Below are 8,814 nucleotides of genomic sequence, written 5' to 3' on the forward strand. Positions count from 1 at the left end.
CATGCAACCGTCATTATGTATGTTTCATGATTAATGCTGGAGAATTTTTCCCAATAGTGTGCTGTGTGCAGTTTTAATAAGAGGGTGTACTTTGATGCAATTGCCTCCAGCAAATATTGTGTCTTTGTGGATGTTGTGTTATACCTTATATGTGTGTTTCCAATGATTGACTAACAGGAATTGCCTGCAAATTTGCCTTACTTGCTTCTGATAAAAGAATAAAGAAGGTCGAGCCAAATTTCGAACAAGGTTGCCCGAGATTTGTAGGGTGTATGTAAACTTTTGTCCCTGACTGTATTTTATTTTTCAGATAAATAATCAAATGAAACATAATGCCCATCAAGTGTACTACGATGTTATATCGGGAAACTCCCAATTCCCCTATTGCAGCTAGGATAAGAGGATTATAATAATAAAAACCTTACCTTCGAGGAGGTATACAGTCCAGCATATAAGGAACATGTTGTCAACAATCTACAATGCAGCAAAGAACGTAAATGCAGTTCAATCATCTGGACTTCTTTATTGGCCTAATATAAAATAGTTGGCCCGTTCAAATTCTAGCCGAAGTCATTGGGATTCATAAACATTTTATAAGACTTTGTTCTCTAGCCACAAGAATCCAAGGCTATAAGTATGCTGTTCTCTGGAGGCTATATCAAACATCGAAACATAGTAGTAATATAAACTTCGATAACAAATTATATAGCTCTATCTTAAATATTGCGATCTGCAATGAACGGAAACAAACAAAACGATTCCCGTACCAATCACACAAAGCCACAAACTTTTCAGCTTCTCTGAGTCGTTTCATTCGCACAACCAAAACAAAAACACAAACTTTTCAATGTAAAAAGATGGAAACCGTACGATTGCCGAAATGTAAATTCGGTTATGCTTTGCCGAGTTGTTTCATTAACCACCGAAACAAGAATTATTTTTGGGAAACGTTTGCCGTGCGTATTGTCAATGACACACTCAGACACACATGTGATTGCTTAACAACCCTATAAGATAGCATCAGCATACCACAGTGAATTTTATCAACCACCAAACGTTTTTGATTTATTCACAAGTGTTTAGTACTATTCCGTTTTCTATCTGCTCTTGTGGAGTTGAGTACTTTTCGCTTTTCGTTTTGTTCGCACTCACGAATATAAACAAAACAAGTAAGAACGGCGTTAAGTTCGGCCGGGCCGAACTTGTTATACCCTCCACCACAAGTTGTATTGATGTAAAATGGAATAATTTGTTTCCTTTCGTGTATGAAGAAGACTTAATACTAAATTTCAGCAATTTCGGTAAAACAATGTGAGGCACCATTCTATGGGGGCTATTTCAAAACATCGATCTATACTGACAAATTTCTTACGGAAAGTTTTTAGGCTCAAAGAAGACAAAATACCTATATTTCGTTAAGAGAATGTGGCTAAAACTTAAAAAATACCGAAAATCAGGAAGTACGCTTCTATGGGGATATAGGAAGACGTGGACCTATACTGATAATACTCTTCTGGAATATTTTATTACTCTTGGAAGACGAAATAACGAATTTCAGCCATTTCGGTTGGATATTGACGTCGCAATCTTCAGTATTACGAAAATCGGGAGGTACCGTTCTATGGGGGCTATATAAAGGCGTGAACCTATACCGACAAATTTAAAGGGAAAGTTTGAGTACCCCCAACGAAGTCTAAATACCAAATTTCAGCCATTTCGGTGGAATATTGAGGCCACAACGTTCAAAATACCGAAAATCGGGAGGTACCGTTCTATGGGGGCTATATGAAGACATGGACCGACACCGACAAAATTCTGGGAGAAAGTTTTGTACCCCTAAAGAAGACTACATGCCAAATTTCAGCCATTTTGATAGGATAATGAAGCTAAAACCTTCAAAATACCGAAAATCGGGAGGTACCGTTCTATGGGGCCTATATGAAGGTGTGGACCGATACCGACAAAATTCTAGGGGAAAGTTTTGTACCCCTAAAGAAGACTACGTACCAAATTTCAGCCATTTCGGTGTGATAATGAAGCTAAAACCTTCAAAATACCGAAAATCGGGAGGTCCGTTCTAAGGGGCCTATATGAAGGTGTGGACCGATACCGACAAAATTATAGGGGAAGTTTTATACCCCTAAAGAAGACTACGTACGAAATTTCAGCCATTTCGGTGTGATAATGAAGCGAAAACCTTCAAAATACCGAAAAACGGGAGGTACCGTTCTATGGGGGCTATATGAAGGTATGGACCGACACCGACAAAATTCTGGGAGAAAGTTTTGTACCCCTAAAAAAGACTACGTACCAAATTTCAGCCATTTTGGTAGGATAATGAAGCTAAAACCTTCAAAATACCGAAAATCGGGAGGTACCGTTCTATGGGGGCTATATGAAGGTGTGGACCGATACCGACAAAATTCTAGGGGAATGTTGTATACCCCTAAAGAAGACTACGTACCAAATTTCAGCCATTTCGGTGTGATAATGAAGCTAAAACCTTAAAAATACCGAAAATCGGGAGGTACCGTTCTATGGGGGCTATATCAAAACGTGGACCGATATATCCCATTTTCAATACCAACCATCCTGCAAGTAATAACAACTTCTGTACCAAATTTTGACTCTCTATCTTTAAAATTGCGAGCTGTATCTTGATTTCAACAGACAGACAGACGGACGGACTGACGGACGGACGGACAGACGGACATGGTCAAATCCACATAGAATTTTATGCTGATCAATAATATATATACTTTATAGGGTCTCCGACGAATATTTCGATGTGTTACAAACGGAATGACAAATTTAATTATACCCTCCATATGGTGGAGGGTATAACAAAACTAAACAGCGAGCTCGGCCAACGAGGGTTATGTTTCCTTTTGTATTGTTCCTATGGAAAATACGAAACGAAACGATTGGAAATCTTATTTAAAGTATTTTTACGTACTCTGGCGATCTGTATTTTATTTCAACAGTCGGAGATCGTTATATCGACTTAGAAGTTTGTTCTGATCATGAATTTATAGGCGAAGGGTGTCCGACAAATATTTCGATGTGTCAATTATACTCTCCATCTTATAAAGTCATAATATATCTTCCAAACGTGCATAAAGAAGAAGAAGCAGTTCTATATTGGTCTCTGCTTTGGGTGCCTCCCTCCTTAAGTGAAGCTTAAGGATTTTTAAGGGTAGTTTGAAATTTTCATCGAAGGTATTCCCTGTGGTCCTGTTTACAACGATATAATTACTTCTGGTTGCAAACAATCCGACGGTGAACAACTGAAATGGCCTCACGAAAATCAATTTTTTCTCCTAAGTATAGGATAGTTTTGAAATTTTCACAGAAAGATGCCCTTGTGGTCCGAAAAATTTTACTAAAATGGCTGGTTGGCACGAAAGGAGTGACTGACATTCACTTCGTAATATTTCTCAAAGATGGACTATATCGGAAAACTCCTTCCTCCTTTCTATTTCTCACAAAAACTTGCAGGTTAAGGGCTGTTTGAGGATAGTTTGACATTTTTACAGGAGGTCCTATTTACAACGAGGACCTATTTACAAACATAACATGCTTGTCGTGGGCAAGTCTCCGGACATAATGACTCAAAAGCTCTTAAAAAAAAACTAAATAAAATGGCCGGTAGGCACGACAACTATCGAATCTAGTGACTTTCAAACTTAGAACAAGTTGCAAGATGGACTATGTGGGTCCATCTTCAAGTCCCTCCCTCCACAAAAGTCAACGTTTTTGCGCTTCAATTCAGTTAAGGTCACTTCTCGGATCATTTGAAATTTAAATAACGATTAGTCATTGTGATCATGACTTCAGTGGCATAACTTTTTCCAGGGAAGGCAAATGCTTCTATTAAAACGCAATATTGTTTTTTCTTTATACTACCCTTCTTAATGATCGGAAAGTTTCAAAAAGCCCTGCTGGAGTATGTAGATTGTACTGAGGAAGACAGAGATGTGTCCAGTAGGGTTATGACTTTATGACATTTTTTCTCAAAAATGATTTCCAGTATTGAGAATGAATGAACTTTTGCCTATTAATGCCAAAAATAACGTTAAATCCATTTTATTATAAAAAAGGTTCCGTATGAACCACTTAGAAAAAATGTTTTTCTTTTTTTGAAAAAAAATCTATGAAACGAATTTTTTTTTTCAAAAAATTATTTCCTGTTGCACGAATGAATGACCTTTTGCCTATTAATGTCTAAAATAACTTTTATTCCATTTAAATATTGAAAAAGGTCCCGCACAAACCACTTTAATTTTTTATGATATATGAAATAAAGTTATTTATAATATAAATTATATATATGAAATAATAAGAGGGTAAAATTAGTGAGAAACAAACAGTTATGTCATGTTGGTTATGTCGTGTGTCCCTATAGTATAGGGTCGTATATATAGTATAAGTCGATATTTATATGAAATCGAAGTATAGGGCCTATACTTTGATTTCATATGAATATCGACTTACAGTGACTTAAATTTTTTTTCCAAAATTCTGAAAAATAATAACTTTAAAAGCTTTTTGTGCAGTAGCTTTTTCTATCAAATCACTCTTTTATTAAGATTTTATGTAACCTTAGTTGAAAACTCATGAAAATATCATACAGGGATTCGAGGTTGTTAAACAGTCATAACCCTAGTGTCCAGTATATTTAGCTCTCCTCCCCTCTCCTGTTATTGTTTTTGTCTCCAGATTTTGTCTCAAATAATATTGAACTGCACAAATATGCACAAATAAAAATACAAAATGAGATCCGAAACTATAGTTTTCCCTGCCTTACACTTCGGTAAAAACATTTCTCCACATTTTAAAATTGGCCTAATGTGATTACGAACCAATCCCTATATGAGAGATGCAACCAAAACCTAATGGTCAACGAAATTAAATTAGGAAAATGTCGATGGATTGCTCCTGCCCTGAGGAAACAAGAAATATTGCCAAAAAAGCCCTTGAGTGGAACCCGCAAGGAAGCCGTCGCAGAGGTAGACCTCCACTAACGTGTAGATTGCAAGTTTTAGAAGAAGTGAGGAAGGCGAATAAAACATGGAATGAAATAAAAAAAAAGTACATACGAATATTGTTGTCAGCTGTAAATCAACTTTATATTTCCCACTTGTTCACGCGACAATTTAATATTGTTGTTTTATTCAATTTTGGGTTTATAATTTGAAAAATTGTAAAACTACTTAATTACTAAAAAGTTAAATGGGGTCATTAGGTGTGTCATTAAAGTTGAAACTTATGACATGTGACACTTAGTTGTTGTAATGGTTATTAAATTTGGAGTAGCAATTTCTAGAAATAATTTTAAAAATATTACTTTAACAAATATAAATGCTAAGTCAAAAAAAAAAAGAAGAAGAAAAAGATTTAATTTAATTGTAAATTAAAAACTCTTGATACGTTTTCAAAGAAATGTTATTAAAGATAAGTGTTATTAAATACTTTTTCTTAACAGAAAATTCAATGTGACTAGATCAAATATGACTTTTTGGAAGCAAAAATGTTCAAAGAGTGTATGAAGTTTTTTCATCTCGTGATGGGGTGATTGTCTGTGATTGATGTTGTGAGCGATAAAAGTTGTTTACACTTCAGCGAATGCCACGTCACACAGGCAAATTTTGGGATTTTGACAATCAGTACATGAAGTCAACTGTCCTGTCATGTGTAAACGCAGGGTTAAAGCTGACTGATATCTAGAGTTAACTGATAAGGCTTGCAATTTTCATAGAGTATACCGTGTGCAATGGTATGCACACCCGCCTTGCACGCTGTAGGTCGTGGTCAGGATTCCCCGGCCAGCCAACATAAAAAATTTCAACTGTGGGAAAATATCCCTCAGTAAAGTTGGCGACATTTCCTGAGTATTTAAGCCAGTAAAGCTTCTCAACAATCCAGTAAAGCTTCTCTACACTTGTAGAGACCAGAGAATCAAAATTTTCAACAGTGTCAAATCTCAGTGAAAATCTCATGAAAAACGATAAAATGTAGTTCCGATATCATTGAGCCAATATGAATCGGCGTGTACTCAATGATATAAGAGAGAAGACTCCTTTGTCCCTTCAGGGATGTTGTGGGAACATATCACTCATTTACTCAAAGAGTGGCATAACTCAAAAAATGGGTTTTCTCGAAAGTTGATTTTTTGAAATGTGTCACTCTTTGAGTAAACGAGCGATATGTACCTATACATATAACGAAATTCTGGGTAAAAATCGTAAAATTGGGCCCTGAGCTATATCGCAAAAAGAGCTGATGGAGAAAATTTGTATTTTGTTGACCACGGTTATTATACTTAAAGTGTTGATATGATCTTCATAGGATAGCCTACGATCATAAAATATCAGTCCACCTTCGGTATAGTACCCATACAAAGATTTTTGGTATTTTGATGTTTTTTGAAACAAATTCTTCAACAGAATTAACACAGATAAAGAATTTTTCAAAAAATTATTAGCCATATACATACGTACAAGTTTTCTGGTTAGCAGAAATAATATTAAATGGGCTGTCAACACTTTTAAGCCATATAAATCACCTGAACCGGACGGTATAACACCGGCGATGCTTCAATTTGCATCGCCACGTATATATCAGATCCTGGAGGAGATCTATAGGGATGCTTCTCTAAGCAACTCGCAGCACGGCTATATCAAAGGCAAATTTGTACAGCCCGCTTTGCATGAGGTGGTAGGTTATATTGAGAGGAACATGGAAAACTTAAACTTTACTTTGGCTGCCTTTCTAGACATAGAAGGAGCTTTCAACAATGTAGAACTTGAATCCATCAAACTCTCACTTAAAAAAGTTAACACACCTGAAACCCTAACATATTACATAAATAATATGCTAAAAAGCAGAATTATGAACTCCAATATTGGGGAGACAAAAATTAGGAAAACTGTAACTGGGCACCACCCAAGGTGAAGTGCTCTCACCGTTGCTGTGGCTACTCATTATAAATAATATTTTGACGGAGCTGGATAATCAAGGTATCAACGTTGTTACTTATGCGGAAGACGTAGTACTACTGATTTCCGGTAAGTTCCCGTCCACCATTTCGGAGCTTTTGCAAGGAGCCTTATCGACGCTGTCGCGCTGGACCAGCTAAGACAGAACTGCTAATGTTCACGAGGAAGCGTAAGCTTGGCGTCTTTGTTCCACCAACGCTGGATGGAGTGAGATTTGACGATATAGATGTCGTTATCCCTAGTAGAGACGGCTGGAACCGTAGTAACCCCCCTCTGGACGGTCTGACTTTTTATACAGACGGTTCCAAGATGGAGGAAGGTACGGGGGCTGGCGTCTACTGTGAATGGCTATCTCTTGGGTACGCTTACAGGCTAGATAGTAACTGTAGTGTCTTCCAGGCTGAAATCTTCGCGATTTGGAAGGCAGCAGAATTGATAAAAAGTTTGGATGCAGAAATCTTTGAACCGATGACTATCTTTGTGGATAGTCAAGCGGCTCTTAAAGTCATCAAGTCCGATGTCGTCCTTAAGTGTAGAGCAGCCTTGGGAACGCCAACTAACGGCTATCGGCTATTGTGGGTACCAGGACACCGGGACTATATGGGTAATGAAAGAGCAGATGAATTAGCTAGACGAGGATCGCAGTCTACAGATCTAGCAATCGCTGACTCCATCAAACCACCCATTTGTCACTTTTTCCATAGAATTGAAACGTTCTCTGACGATAGAGCCAGTGAATTATGGTATAATGAACCTAGGTGCATTGTGTCAAGATCCATCTGGCCGTCTCTGTCAGTCAAAAGAAAGCTGAAGTTAGAGTAATGGTAGGAATTATCACTGGACTCTGCTATATCAGGGCCTTTACCATCAAATGGGATGATGACGTTACTGACTATTGCAGACTCTGTGAGGATGAGGAGGAGATGGAGACGATCGAGCACCTCCTGTGTCGATGTCCATCCCTGGCTCGTAGGCGGCATAGATTAGTGGGTGTTCACTTTCCACCGTGTCTAACCTTTTTACTCAACTGTGCAACCTGAACACGTGAACTGTATTTCTAATTTTCTTCCCACCATCACCACCCAAACTTTTTCGTCCTTTAAACTATTTTTCTTTTTAAAATTTTTTACTCAATTACTTCATATACATTCTCATTACAAGGCGTTTACACCAGACAGTTTGTCTTCAAGTACAACTCTGATTTACTAACACATACATACATTTATCTGTTGCCTTCCAGTTAGTTGTCCATCATTTTTTCACATACAGTCGGGTTAACAAATTCTTGACATTTTTGTGAAAAAGAAGTGAGATGATAACACTATGCAACACTGGTCAGTATCGGCTAAACTATTGGGAGTTGAACCAAGTAACATTTTGCAAAAATCTTCCAAATAAAGTTCTCAGCAATTCTTTAGAATATTCTGAAACTGAAAAATGCTTAGTTCATGTTGTTTCTCGGTATTTTGCATCATATCTTTTACAACACGTATTTCAAACACAGTTCACACCAACAGTTTATTATCGCATTTCGGATTTCACTACATTATTGAAACTTTTATTAAATCGTCGTTGAAAAAGTACTGAAAACAACGGCATAGAGGCATTTTACAACAATGACATGTTCTGAAGAGTTGTGTATTACATTCCAGGGAAAATATTCAGAAAAAATTAACGGTTTTGGAGATACGGTGCGAAATGTATAAAAATTGTGGAATTTTTGCATATATTTTGAAATTGGAGGCAATAAATGTAGTTTTTCGAGTTCATTATTTCTCCAAATATTTTATTCTTGTCCTTATCTACAAATTTGCTT

This window comes from Musca autumnalis, unplaced genomic scaffold (assembly GCF_047663935.1).
Source record: "Musca autumnalis isolate F117 unplaced genomic scaffold, ASM4766393v1 scaffold_3, whole genome shotgun sequence".
NCBI classification, from domain to species: Eukaryota; Metazoa; Arthropoda; class Insecta; order Diptera; family Muscidae; genus Musca; species Musca autumnalis.